This window comes from Sorghum bicolor, chromosome 1 (genome assembly GCF_000003195.3).
Source record: "Sorghum bicolor cultivar BTx623 chromosome 1, Sorghum_bicolor_NCBIv3, whole genome shotgun sequence".
Lineage (NCBI taxonomy): Eukaryota > Viridiplantae > Streptophyta > Magnoliopsida > Poales > Poaceae > Sorghum > Sorghum bicolor.
The window spans coordinates 24,038,282-24,053,778 of NC_012870.2; positions in this window are offsets into that span (position 1 = coordinate 24,038,282).

Below are 15,497 nucleotides of genomic sequence, written 5' to 3' on the forward strand. Positions count from 1 at the left end.
AAAATTCCAAGAGAGCTCTAATAAGCCCTCGTCACTGGACGCGGCAAATGTGGAGGTTCTCATCCTGCTGGCAGGGCGCCCACATCTGTTGGCCATCGTACACTTCACTATATATGGCCAACGGGCCGTGCCAACCCGGACCGACGGCCGACATGACACCGGGCCACATCGGGCCACCGTGCCTCACGGGCCGTGCCTATGGCGTGCCCGTGCCGCGCCTACGGCCCAAGGCACGGTCCGTGGGCCGTTTTGTCGGGCCATGTGAAAGGTCCTGATATGGCTAGAGGAGGGGTGAATAGCCTATTTAAAAATTCTACAAACTCACTAGAGCAAGAGGTTAGTAAATAACAAAACGAAGCTTTTTGCTCTAGCTCTAAAGGGGTGTTTGCAAGCCACCTATCCAACAATTCTAGTTGATATAATCACTAAGCACACAAGAGCTATGTCACTACTTACACTAGAAAGCTACCTAAAGTTTCTATACAAGTAAGCTACTCTAGTTTACGGGAATGTAAAAAGAGATGATTTGATCTTTATACCGTCGCGTAAAGGGGATGAACCAATCAATAATATAAAGTCCAATCACCGGGAGAAATCCAATGAACAATTAAAATGGAGACACACAATTTTCTCCCGAGGTTCACGTGCTTGCCGACACGCTACGTCCCCGTTGTGTCGACCAACACTTGGTGGTTTGGTGGCTAAGAGGTGTAACACGAACCTCATCCTCACTAGGACACCACAAGAACCGACCCACAAGTGAGGTAACTCAATGACACGAGCAATCCACTAGAGTTATCTTTCGACTCTCCGCCGGAGAAGGTACAAAACCCCTCACAATCACCGGGAGATGGCCACGAACAATCACCAACTCGTGCCAAAGCTCCTCCGCTGCTCCAAGCCGTCTAGGTAGCGGCAACCACCAAGAGTAACAAGAAAACCGCAGCTAGAACGATCCCCAGGTGCCACTAGATGCAATCACTCAAGCAAATGCACTTGGAATCACTCTCAATCTCACAAAGATGAATAATCTATGAAGGAGATGAGTGAGAGGTGTTTGCTTAGGCTCACAAGGATGTCAAGTATGTTAGAATGCCAAGAGAGTGAGTCCTAAGTTAGCCAACACGTATTTATAAGCCCCTCAAACAAAAAGAGCCGTTGGCTCTTCCACTAGGCAAAACTCAGGGTCACCGGACGCACTTAAGGGGGCACCAGACGCTCAACCCCTGCGTCCGGTGCTCTGGAAACAACCACGTGTTAGAGTCTAACGGTAACCTGCAAAGCACCGGACGCTGAGCAAGTTGCCACCGGACGCGTCCGGTGCACACCGGTCCTAAACTCAGGGAGGCCTGCTGATTCGAGGGGTCACCAGACGCTGAGCACCGGACCATCCGGTGCTCACCGGACTTAAACCCAGGGAGCACTGCAAAACGCCCGGACACCGGACGCACCCCATCGGACGCACAGGCCAACGTCCGGTGCCTGGCATCCGGTGCCTAACCCTAACCGTGTCAGGTTGCCTGTACACCGGACACACAGACATAGCGTCCGGTGAGTGTTTCTCTCCCACGACTTCTCCAAAATTTCCCATCGGCGCAATAGAAAATATGCACTTTATTTTCTCAAAAGCACCGAATCCCGCCTCGCAAGCTCGGTGGGAGGGAGAGAGGAACCCATCCTCTCTCTACCCTTCAAACTCCACCTCCTTCTCAAAGTGTGCCAACACCACAATGTTTAAACCAACTTGTGCACGTGTGTTAGCATTTTCACAATCATTTTCTTCGAAGGAGTTAAGTTAGCTCACTAGGTTCTAAATGCATGCTGAAGAACTTGGAGAACGATGAAGAACGAACCAGTTGCTGCAAAAGTACAATGTTGAGGAAGATCCGACAGATCCGGCTCCTCCTCCGCTCTCCTCTTCTCTCTCTCTCTCCCTATTTTCTAGATTACAACTAGAACTAACTAGAACTAGAACTAGATGAACTAGAACTAGAACTAGATGAACTAGAGGGATCCTCTCTACTTGGATGAATAATTGAAACCCTAGCTTTGATTCTGTAGAAGAGGTCTGTTCTCCAGGGGCCAGGGGCCTGCTTATATAGCCCTTCCAAATGACCGTGAGCCGTCGGATCAAACCGACCTTAATCGCACGGTTTTCCTTGATCCTCAAAGGCGGTGGAGCACGATCCGCGAGACCTGCCCTGATTGGTCACCAGGGCAGAGCGGGCACCCAAGAGGGGAGGGCGGGCGCCCTGCCCCTGGGCCCGCTCTACCTCCCGTTCGTTCCCGTGGCTTCTGGAGTCTTCTAGATGATAGAAAATTGGCACACACGTTAATGTCTCTATGTAAACCCGACGTGTGGGCCTTTCCTCCATGTTTCCTGATAACCCCCTACAGAAATAGACAAACACCAAAACTCGTGGAATTCTGTCAGATGAAACCCTAATTTTGGATGTTGGTTGCATATAGGTCCTTTTCCATGATTAGTTGACGGTTAAATGTGAGCATTAAGAACCGCCAACACATGCACAAGAACAATGACACCTAGTGGGACTTGATAACCGCTTAGCCAAAGAATTTCCCTCTTTATAGTATGGCTATCTATCCTAAATGTGATCACACCCTCTATGGTGTCTTGATCACCAAAACCAAAACCCTAAGCAATACCTTTGCCTTGATCTCCATAAGGTTTTGTTCTTCTCTTTCTTCTTTTCCGAGTTGAGCACTTTATCATCTTGTGGTCATCACCATCATTACAATGATCATCACTTGCTCTATCACTTGGCATGTACCAACCTCATTAAGTCTAAACACACTTAGTATAGAGGTTAGTATTAGGGTTTCATCAATTATCCAAAACCAAACTAGGGCTTTCAATCTCCCCCTTTTTGGTAATTGATGACAACCCTTTTTACAAAGATTTTCAATAAAATTTTCTTGGATTCATGTTGCTTGTCCAAGCATTTTACCATGTGCAAAGATTATGGACAAGTTTCATAAACCCAAATTGGTAGCAATTGCTCCCCCAACATATGTGCTAAGAGTTTGGATTTGAAAGCTTGCACATATGCTTGAATAGGAAATAGAGGAGTCAATTTCTACCAAATGATGCTAAGGTGTAAAGAATCGACCTTTGAAGCGTGATACCAATCGGAGTTGCCAATGTACACCATCCTTAGCACCATTAGTAACTAGACATTCACAAAACTAGAACACCCCATGAGATCAACATTATAAACAAGGTTCTAGTACCACTTGTGAAACAAATAAAGGTCTAGTTACACTACCTATGCATGCTAGTTCTTCATTTCATCAATCAAACTTACAACTAGCATACACCACACAAGCAAGGCATTGGAGAGAAAGCTTCTAAAGCTAATGTAAATGCAAGCAACCATATGTGATGCACATACAAATGCAACATACAAGTATATGAGCTTGCTCCCCCTACTTGTGTGCTTCAAAATTTTAATTGATCCCCTTGTTTTATCATGTTACTCCCCTATCTTAAATCTTTGGGAAATTTTCTCCCCCTTTGTCATCAATGACCACAAAAGGTGAGCTCAAATTTTAGATAGGTTACTGTAAGACCATGTGAAATGAGATCATTTTCCCAAATTGGTCCAATCTAGATTACTTGCCTAAGATATTTAACTCGGTTTGATCCAAGGACAAGCTTCTTCACACCTCTAAATAAGGGTTATCTTGTACCATGTTGAATTAAACACTTATAGCTCATATTCTAGATCAAACACTAGGATTGCAAGCCCATAAACATGTCATATGTTACCACTAGATCAAGTCAAGCATAAAAGCAATAGTGGTACCATACAAACATCAAATTTATTTGTTTTTTATGAATGAGCCTAAGACATGTAAGGAATGACTAGATGCACTGAACAAGTCCTTAGCAAAGATGGATGACATGTGAAACAATTTCACCTTGCTTTGCTCGAAGGAGAGGCATGTCATATAGTGGGGGTGCATCAACACATATTTGAGAAGTCAAGTATGTTCAATTCATTCCTTAGCTTGCAAAACCTGTTCTCATCAAGTGGCTTGGTGAATATATCGGTAAGTTGATCATCGGTGCCTATACTCTCAATGCAAATGTCCTCTTTTTGTTGGTGATCTCTTATGAAATGATGGCGGACATCTATGTGCTTTGTTCTTGAGTGTTGAACCGGATTGTTGGTGAGCTTCACGGCACTTTCATTGTCACATAGCAATGGCACTTGCTTGAAGTTGATCCCAAAATCTTTCAAGGTTGCCTTCATCCATAGGATTTGTGCACAGCAACTACCGTCCGCAATGTACTCCACTTCGGCGGTTGATAGTGCAACACTGTTTTGCTTCTTGGATAACCATGAGACAAGTGATCTTCCTAATAGTTGACATGTGCCCGATGTTCTTCTTCTCTCAACTTTGCATCCCGCATAGTCCGAATTGGAATATCCAACAAGTTCAAACTTTGCACCTTTGGGATACCATAAACCAACATTTTGTGTATGCTTCAAGTACCTCAATATTCTCTTTGTTGCTTTCAAATGACTTTCTCTTGGTGAGGCTTGGAATCTTGCACACATGCATACACTAAACATGACATCTGGTCTTGATGCGGTAACATAGAGTAGGCTTCCAATCATAGACCGATATAACTTTTGATCCACCATATTTCCACTTGTGTCACTATCTAGGCTTCCATTTGTTCCCATTGGAGTGCTAATTGACTTTGCATCATCCATACCAAACTTCTTGAACATGTCTTTAAAGTACTTGCCTTGACTCACAAATGTGCCATTTTTCAATTGCTTGATTTGAAGACCAAGGAAGTAGCTAGTTTCTCCAATCATTGACATCTCAAACTCATTAGGCATCATGTTTCCAAACTCTTCACAAAATTCTTGATTGGTTGATCCAAATATGATATCATCAACATATATTTGCAACACAAACAAGTCTTTGCCAATCTTCTTGGTGAAGAGAGTGGTGTCAACCTTGCCCATCTTGAAACCTTTAGAGAGTAAGAAATCTCTCAACCTCTCATACCATGCTCTTGGTGCTTGCTTCAAACCATACAATGCCTTAGCTTGTAAATATGGTTTGGTTTCTTGTCATCTTCAAAACTAGGAGGTTGCTCAACATAGACTTCTTCATTTATATAGCCATTGAGAAATGCACTCTTAACGTCCATTTGGTATAGCTTGATGTTATGAGCACAAGCATAGGCTAACAAGATCCTAATTACTTCCAATCTTGCAACCGGGGCATATGTTTCACCAAAGTCAAGACCTTCAACTTGAGTATAGCCTTGTGCTACCGATCTTGCTTTGTTCCTTACAACTATCCCATCTTGATCTTGCTTGTTGCGAAAGACCCATCTAGTACCAATGACATTATGATCACTAGGCCTCTCAACTAATTCCCATACTTGATTTCTTTTGAAGTTGTTAAGCTCTTCATGCATAGCATTAACCCAATCAACATCTCTCAATGCTTCATCAATCTTCTTTGGCTCAATGTGAGACACAAAGGAGAAATGCTCACAAAATGATGCTAATCTTGATCTAGTTTGCACTCCTCTTTGAATGTCACCTATGATATGATCCAATAGATGATCTCTCGCAATATTTGTTGGTTGGAGTATTTGCACTTGATTGCTTGCACTTGGTTGATCATGTGATGATGTACTAGCTTGTTGATCTTGCACTTGTGTACCACTTGTACTAGCTTGATTTTGATCATATAACCACTAGCTTGCACATTAGAGGTAGGAAGCACTTGATCTTTGTCATCTTCAACATCAATCACCTCTCTAGGCCTTAAATCACAAATGTCCATATTCTTCATTGCATCGGCCAATTGAGTGCCTCTCACATCATCTAGATTTTCAACTTCCTCTTGAGAGCCATTGGTTTCATCAAATTCAACATCATGCACCTCTTCAAGAGTACTATTGACACTAGCTAACACCACTTAGATACTAGGTTGTCATCCCCAGCATGGTGCCAGAGTGTACAAAGGTATTTATAAATGTAAAGGCTCTCTAGAAAATAATCTATTCTATTTGCAAGCACACAGATAAAACACCTCATTGTAGCATTTCACCAGGATAAGTATTCCAGGTATCGTTATTTATAATTTTGCTCAAGAGAACTAAGGAGATTAAATTAAGGGCAAAATCTATCAAGGCATAGACTAGAGATAAACTTGCAAGACATGATTACTAATGAGAAACTCGTCACACAGTCACTTACTTTAGCAGGGGGTAAACCATAAAGATAATGATAATGAAGTATAAGTTCAAGGGATAAATAACATAGCGATTAGAAAATAGACTACTCCTCATATATGTAGGTGATGTCGGATTAGCTAGAGAATGGATTCTAAGTTATCTACTAACTACTAAGTCATAATCTACTCTAGTTATCTACAAGATCATATATAGCATAAAAGACTCTTTATTCATGTATAAGGAACATTGATAAAGTAAATCAGAGCATCGCACAACTTACTCCACAATACCGGTTCTGCCTGTCCTATCAACGGAGGGTGGACTATATAAGAATCAACGAAGCTGTCACTATCGCGAACTACCACACAACCCGGCCAATAGGATACATTTGCAGATAAATAACATCTAAGCACCACGCTCACATGTGATCTATCACCTAACTCCCTCGCGTTAAGAGCTAAGCGCTTTGCAAACTTATACATAAACTCATTATCAGTCATAACTATATCAAATATAGAACTAGAGCAAACTAAGAACATAATAATTAAAGACATATTGCAATTAGAACAATAGAATTAGAGAAAGATATGAATAATACCAATCTTTATTACCGAAGATCCGAATCCAGAGCGTAGTGCTCTACTTCTCTAATTGCTATCTAATCAAACCTCTAAACTTGAAGGATTAGGGAGTAGCTAATTCTAATTCTCTGTGGGAGAGAAGCTCTAAACCCTAACTTTGATGGCTACCTCTGAATAATGATTTCTTCTCTTCTCCTCTCTCCTCCAGGGGTGGAGAGGCCTTGGTTATATAGTCCTTTCAAGTGAATTTGGGCCGTCAGATCAAACCGACATAGATTGTATGGTTTAGATTGATCCTTTAGGTCGGTGGAGTTTAGTCCCGAAGCAGAGTCCCGATCCAACTCCTGGCCAGGGCGGGCGCCCAAGGGGGGTGGGCGGGCGCCCTGCACCCGAGCCCGATCGTGTTCTCGTTCGTTCCCGTGGCTTCTGGACTCTTCTAGATTCAGGAAAATTGCGCGGCACGTAATTATCTCGTTGTAAACATGACATGTGGGCCTTCTCTCCATATTCTCTGATAACCCCCTGCAGAAATAGATAAACACCAAAGCTTATGGAATTCTGTCAGATAAAACCTTAATTCTAGATGTTTGTTTCATATTGATCCTTTTCCATGTTTATTTGAATATTAATTTTAGTACTTAAGGACCGTCAACAAACTCCTCCAAGCTTACCCTTTACTCGTCCCTGAGCAAACAGCTAAACTCAGACGAATCAAAAGTTGCTTTGATGTTTTCTATCCTGATAGGCACACATGCTTTTACATAAAAATTCTTCCAGATTAGAGTGAAGTATTATGGAGTTTAGTACCTGCACTTAAGTCTTAAGTAATTGAAAGACAAAATAGTTAAGTCAAGCACTATTCCTCCTATCTATACTTCACCTTTGTTCTAGAGTTTTTCATAAGTTTTTTCAAAATAAAACTCAGAGTTCCCACCAATGATTCTCTCAAATCTCTCTATGTGTGGTATTTGTGGATCCTTACCAAAATGTCACTTACCTGTAGCTAATGGAATATTTAAGTGGAGCTCATAGGAGTGAAAAACAGTTCATACATATGTTGTCTAATCGAGCCATGGATCCAAAGGAACTCAGCATATAATTAAATCAAGATGTGCATATGTGATGGAGTAAATGATAGTGATGGTAAAAATGTATAAGTGATAATAAAACTTAGTTCTCATTGCTCCTTATATTGCTATCTCTTCTCTTCTTTGATCTTTGCTTTGGGAGAACATGGGCTATCTTTTTTTTCTCTTTCTTTTTTTTAGGTGGGCAGTAGATACCCCTAATTCTACTGTCGGACACTTGTCTATTTTTTTCCGCTCAAGTGGGCATCTTTGTACCCCTAATTCTACTCCGGACACTTTTCCATTTTTACCTCTCGTCTCACTCTTTTTCTTTCTTTTCCGAGGTTCCGGGCACTTGCTCCTTTTTATTTCCTCGCTTATTTTTGCATAACCCATGCCTCTTCTGCATTGAATCTTTTTGGAGAGAGAGAATAACAATACTTTGGACAGTGAGTGATAATATTATTTTTAGCAATTTTAATAAATGGTGATGGATGGTGTAGTAGATGTGTGCAAGTGAATATCTTAATTTAACCACATGAAAAGCTCCTAAGGGTCTACACAGCTCGATCAAACTCAATGTGAAGTAAAAGATGTTATAGCAAGTATGGCTGTGGTAGGTAGTTTGTAATGCTAGGAACTCATCATGTGCTTTGTAAGTTTTCAAAATAAATCTCCAGAACTTAGTGTAGTAGGAACAAGATAAACAGCAGCTCAAACTTTATATTATACCTTTTCTCTTACCTAGTTTTTAGTTTTATGTTTCCCATAGATAGTAATTTTAGTTTTAGTAATTCCTAGAAGAATTCTAATATAAAAGCTAGGTACTTGAAAGTAAGCAAACAGAGCAACTGTTCATCATTTCCATCATGCATCTTTTTGGTCTTTTTATGTTTCTAGAGATTAACACTTAACAGATAAATAAAGCATACTTATCTATACACTCTTTTTATTTTGTTTTCATATTTATAAAATGCAGTAAATTTAAGCAAGAAAATATTTATTGGGTTTTCTAAGTTTTTCTCTTTAAGATAAAAAACTAAAATAGAAAGGAATAAATAAGAAAAGCAAATAAAAACTTACTTGATAAATTGGGGAGGAACTCCCCCAAGCTGGATGTTGCTGTCGGTCTTACCCGATGTTCCAGAACCGCATCATGGTTGTGATGTTGTCGTTCATTGTGGTTGTATCTTGTCTCAGCTCTTGTACTACAGCGGCATGGTCCTGGTTCCATTTTTGTTGCTCTTCCAGGTGTCTTCCATGTTCTTCTTGTGTGTTCTGGATGTCGAGGAGAGTGTTGTCGGTACGAGTGAAGAAAGCACCAGCCTCTTGGTAGTAGTCATTTGTGAAAGCGTAGGAGGCGTCGGAGTATCGCCCTGCATCAAATTGGGGTGGAGGTCTGGATCCTGAAGCTCCATATGGATCAGTGGAGTACCTGCCCGTATGAAAAGGCGGGTTTGTCCACTGATGATCTTGGCTCTCCGGCCATGTCTCCTCTGTTGGCTCTTGTGGTTGCGCATGTTGAATCCATGGGTCTCGAAGGACTCAGGGGTTGTAATCGCAATAATGCAGGTGCGCTGCTTCTTCTGACCCGGGATCAGCTCCATACCAGGTGCGTTCTCGATGGGTGGTCATCCTTTCAGATGCCACTCGCTGTGGAGCTCTCTGGTTGACTGGTGTTGCTACAATCTCAATCAAAAAGTTTTGAACAACGTAGAGGCCAAGGTTTGGGTTAGGTAACCGAATCTTGCCTTTATCATCATATAGCATATATATTATATTCCCCTCTTTCTTTAACATCCGAGCTTGTCTAAATGTGTCATAGCCATGATAAATTCTTAACTCATCTATGAAGTCCAACGATGAGTTTTCTAGTAAGTGAAGATTAAAGGCTAGACGAGTGATAAGTGAAGTACATCCTACTGGTCCATGAAGACTAGGTATACTAAGCCAAGGAGAAACTAAAAGTGTAACAGGTGAAGTGGGTACTTTATTAATAGCAGCATATAAAAGTTGTAAATCTCCTACTCTTACTTTCCTAATATCATCACGATAGAAAAGATTGTACCCAAGCCATTTGTGGAACATCCTAAGAGTGGGGTGTTCCATGTCACTGGTTCGGGCTTGACTATAAAAATTATCTCTAGATATTTCTCTCCAAAACTGGTGTCTCTCAAAATTGGGTAAATTGGAGTCAATGTTCAGGATGCATCTTGAAGAGAAACCAAGATGGTCGCTCAGCTCTCTCCAAGACAACATAATCTCCTGTTTGAACATCCGAAAAACAATTCCCCCCTCATAATATTGTAAGGTGCAAAGAAATTCGAGGGTGAGAAGACGAGAACCCAGCTCAGTTATATTCCAAAAATTTGTCCAACCTATCATCTGGAAAATTAAGTCAAATTCAGTGTCCATACCTGTTTCTTGTAGTAAGATTGGATCAAGAGTAGGGGTGTGAATAAAATCTTTATTCTTCAGTTGCTGATAGACTTCTTTCTCTCTTCGGGTCTTCAGTCCAAGGTCTCCTATCTTGAGAAGGACCTTGACTTGCTGACCTGATGAAGATGACGGAGCTTGTGTGGGTGTCGGGTCGACGCTCATCTCTGATGGCTGGGATGAACTCCTTGTACCAATGTTCTTGAGAGCTTTCCCTGCGTTCTTCACCTTCTTGAACATCCTGTAAACAAAAGTTGGCAAAAACACAACTAGTGGAAAATGTGAGAGAAAATGTTAGTGGTCAGCTGTCCGAAATGTCAGTAGTCCAGGGGTTGGTCGTTCAAGATAAGTTTCTATTTTGGCAGAACTTCCCCCTAAACAACTTTTACTTCCGCTTAGACAACTACTTACTAGGTGATACTTACTCTCTCACTCAAAAGATCTCCCAACCTTCTCACACTCAGAGCTATTCTCTGGAAACCGAGAACTACGAGCTTGCACGGTTTTCTGAAATGTGTGTGTGAAGAGAAGGGGAGCTAGAGATGGCCATTTATAGGCTGAGCAGGGAACAGGGCGGGCGCCCTGGGTAGGTGGGCGGGCGCCCACCCCTGGTGCCCATCCTGGGTGTGCCTCCTCTGCTTGCTTCCTTGCTTTGATCTCACGCAGAATAATATTGTGTTGGTGGTGGTTGGACGGTGGAAAGATGTCTGGTGAGTGGAAACATATTGGTGGATGAAATTATGTGATGGGATGTATGTGAGGTGAAGTGTATGACATGTGGGACCCAAGGAGTGTGGGTCATGTTCTAGAAGCTTGCTATGATTAAATATAATGCAGGAAAATCTATGAGAATTGAAACTTAATGATAATGGAATATATATATTTTTATAGGGCTTTTTATTATTATAATAATGCTATGAATAAATATAACTAATGCAAGAATTAATTATGCAAGAATTAATGATGCGGATAAATATCGATTTACCTCCCGGCGAGGGTTTGGGATTTTTAGGTCCCCCAAGCTGGACCTCCAAATCTTTTAATCTTCTGAATTACCTTCCTCCAAAGATGGTGTCTCCAGTGGTTCTTCATGAACTTCCTTCACTGTAGAGTCTCTCTCTGGTCTGGGCTTGAATGTGAAGTGTTCTTCTTGTCCGTTTATGTTGTATTTGATTTCTCCTTTCCCGACATCAATGTGGGCATTGGCAGTGCTCAGAAATGGCCTTCCAAGGATGATGGACACTTTTGAGTCAGGACTCATGTCCAATACTATGAAGTCTACTGGCACAAGGAAATCTCTGATCTTGACTGGAATGTTTTCGGCGATACCCAACGGATGTCGAACCGATTGATCCGCTAGTTGTAGGCACATTGATGTTGGTTCTAGGGTCGCATGCTCAAGCTTCTTGTAGACTGATGCTGGCATCACACTGACACTTGCTCCGAGATCACAAAAGTGCATTGTTGAAGTGTTGGTTTCCGATCGAGCAATCAATAGTGGGGCATCCTGGATCTTCCTTCTTCTTTGGTGGTTTGTTGAGGATGGCCGCACTACATTCTTCTGTCAGCTTGATAACCTCAGTGGTGGGAAGTGGTCTCTTCTTGTTAAGAATATCTCTCATGTACTTTGCATATGTAGGTACCTGTATGGCATCCAGCAAAGGTATGTTGACATATAATTTCTGAATGACCTCTACAAACTTACCAAACTGCTCATCCGACTGCAGTCCTCTGTTTCTTCTGGGAAATGGCAAATAGTTGGTGTCGTAAAAATCTTTCCTCATTTCTCCAGTTCTTGGTGGTTGTAGCAGATCTTCTGCTTCAACTGGGCTTTCTTCTTCTATCACTGCTGGTTGCACTGGTGCTGATGTTCTTTGTTTCTCTTTTGGGTATGGGGGATCTCTGGTGGCTTTGCCTCCTCTAGTAGTTATATTCTTTACCTGCTCAATGTTAGTAGCAACAGGCAGTGCAACAGCTAGCTTTACTAATTTAAGCTCTACCCTTTTATTAAGAGTGTTTTGCTCATCAAAGGCAGTTAGTAGAAAATCCATTTTATTGTGTATATCTTTTAGAGATGATTCATTTGTATCTAGCCTTTGTTTAACTTCATCATTAATTTTAGTTTGTTGAGTAATTATCTCTTTTAATGAAAGTTGCTTGAAAGTATTACCTGAATTCATACCTTTGCTATTGGGTTTACTCGGAGTTGGTTGATATTTGTATGCTGTCTCAATGGCCCTTTGATCTTCTTTGAACTTGGCCCTCTGGTCAATCCAATGGAGCAAATTTTCCATCTTAGTTGATAATGCATTTACTTCTTCTGGTATTTCTTTAGTTTGATGACATTGTTGAGCTATATCTTGGAACCAGCTTTGATTTTCTGCTATCTTATCCAAAAGTATCTCTGCTTTTCCAATTGTAAGCTCCAAGAATGATCCTTTAGCAGATGCATCTAGGCACTCACGAGCCTTCTCGGTTAATCCATGGTAGAAGGTCTACATAAGTAACCATGTGGCCATTCCATGGTGAGGACAATCTGAAATGTATCCTTGAAAACGCTCCCATGCTTTTGAAATGGCTTCTGTCTTCTGCTGTTGAAAACTGACAATATTTCCTCTTAAGGCGGTTGTTTTGCCTATAGGGAAAAACTTTGATAGAAAGGCATTTGACAAGTTCGTCCAGTTGTTGATGTTATCTTGATGAGTGTAGAACCACTTCCTCGCTTTCCCTTCTAGTGAGAATGGAAAAAGGCGAAGTAGTATGACGTCTTTGTCAACTCCGTTGATGTGGATTGTGCTTCCAATCTCTAAAAAATTCTGCAAGTGTGCACTAGCATCTTCATGTGCCTTTCCACTGAATTGTGTAGCTTGTACCAAATTGATGAGTCTTGACTTGAGCTCAAACTCGGGTACTCCTTCTTCTACTGCAAATCTTGGACCAGTTGGAATGTTCTCGAGGCTTGGAGCAGAGAATTCTTGCAAGGTCTTTTGTGCCATAGCTTCAGCAATTGGTAGCTAGCTTCTTGTTTTCTTGATTGCTTTGGTTCTGATGATGAAGAGTTCAATGTACCCAAAGTCAATCCTGATATACCCTGTATAAAAATATAAACATAGAAAAACAACAGGGTGAACCTGCCAAAGCAGAGGTGCCTTGTAATGATTTCTCACTTAGTAGCTGTTTTTATACAATTATTTCTCTATAGTCTAGTATAATATTTTATATGAATAACCTTGACTGATTTTCTGGCTTTCCTTACCGTTCCTATATATTACCCTTTTGTTCCCCTTTATGACTTACTTATGAGATTCCCCGGCAACGGCGTCAGAAATGCTTGTTGACACTAGCTAACACCACTTAGATACTAGGTTGTCATCCCCAGCATGGTGCCAGAGTATACAAAGGTATTTATAAATGTAAAGGCTCTCTAGAAAATAATCTATTCTATCCGCATGCGCACAGATAAAACACCTCATTGTAGCATTTCACCAGGATAAGTATTCCAGGTATCGTTATTTATAATTTTGCTCAAGAGAACTATGGAGATTAAATTAAGGGCAAAATCTATCAAGGCATAGACTAGAGATAAACTTGCAAGACATGATTACTAATGAGAAACTCGTCACACAGTCACTTACTTTAGCAGGGGGTAAACCATAAAGATAATGATAATGAAGTATAAGTTCAAGGGATAAATAACACAGCGATTAGAAAATAGACTACTCCTCATATATGTAGGTGATGTCGGATTAGCTAGAGAATGGATTCTAAGTTATCTACTATCTACTAAGTCATAATCTACTCTAGTTATCTACAAGATCATATATAGCATAAAAGACTCTTTATTCATGTATAAGGAACATTGATAAAGTAAATCAGAGCATCGCACGACTTACTCCACAATACCGGTTCTGCCTGTCCTATCAACGGAGGGTGGACTATATAAGAATCAACGAAGCTGTCACTATCGCGAACTACCACACAACCCGGCCAATAGGATACATTTGCAGATAAATAACATCTAAGCACCACGCTCACATGTGATCTATCACCTAACTCCCTCGCGTTAAGAGCTAAGCGCTTTGCAAACTTATACATAAACTCATTATCAATCATAACTATATCAAATATAGAACTAGAGCAAACTAAGAACATAATAATTAAAGACATATTGCAATTAGAACAATAGAATTAGAGAAAGATATGAATAATACCAATCTTTATTACCGAAGATCTGAATCCAGAGCGTAGTGCTCTACTTCTCTAATTGCTATCTAATCAAACCTCTAAACTTGAAGGATTAGGGAGTAGCTAATTCTAATTCTCTATGGGAGAGAAGCTCTAAACCCTAACTTTGATGGCTACCTCTGAATAATGATTTCTTCTCTTCTCCTCTCTCCTCCAGGGGTGGAGAGGCCTTGGTTATATAGTCCTTTCAAGTGAATTTGGGCCGTCAGATCAAACCGACATAGATTGTATGGTTTAGATTGATCCTTTAGGTCGGTGGAGTTTAGTCCCGAAGCAGAGTCCCGATCCAACTCCTGGCCAGGGCGGGCGCCCAAGGGGGGTGGGCGGGCGTCCTGCCCCCGAGCCCGATCGTGTTCTCGTTTGTTCCCGTGGCTTCTGGACTCTTCTAGATTGAGGAAAATTGCGCGGCACGTAATTATCTCATTGTAAACATGACATGTGGGCCTTCTCTCCATATTCTTTGATAACCCCCTGCAGAAATAGATAAACACCAAAGCTCGTGGAATTCTGTCAGATAAAACCTTAATTCTAGATGTTTGTTTCATATTGATCCTTTTCCATGTTTATTTGAATATTAATTTTAGTACTTAAGGACCATCAACAAGTACCAATAGATGGGTTGCATGATTCTTTAATTAAGTCACATGTTGTGCCCACATCACATGATACAACAACCTTTTCCTTGTTCTCTTCTAACAACAAGGAGTGAGCTTTCTCAAGCTTGGTGTGAGCCTTGCCAAGCTTCTCATGGGCTTCCACTAGCCTCTCATGATTAGCATTTAGCTCATCAAAGGATTGCTCAAGAGCTTTCAACTTCTTGGCCAATTCTTTGCACTTCTTGTTTTTAGAGTGAATAAGTGAATCGGCTTGTTCTAGCATGTCTATGAGTTGTTCATTAGTGAATTCATTTTCATCATCACTATCACTATCATG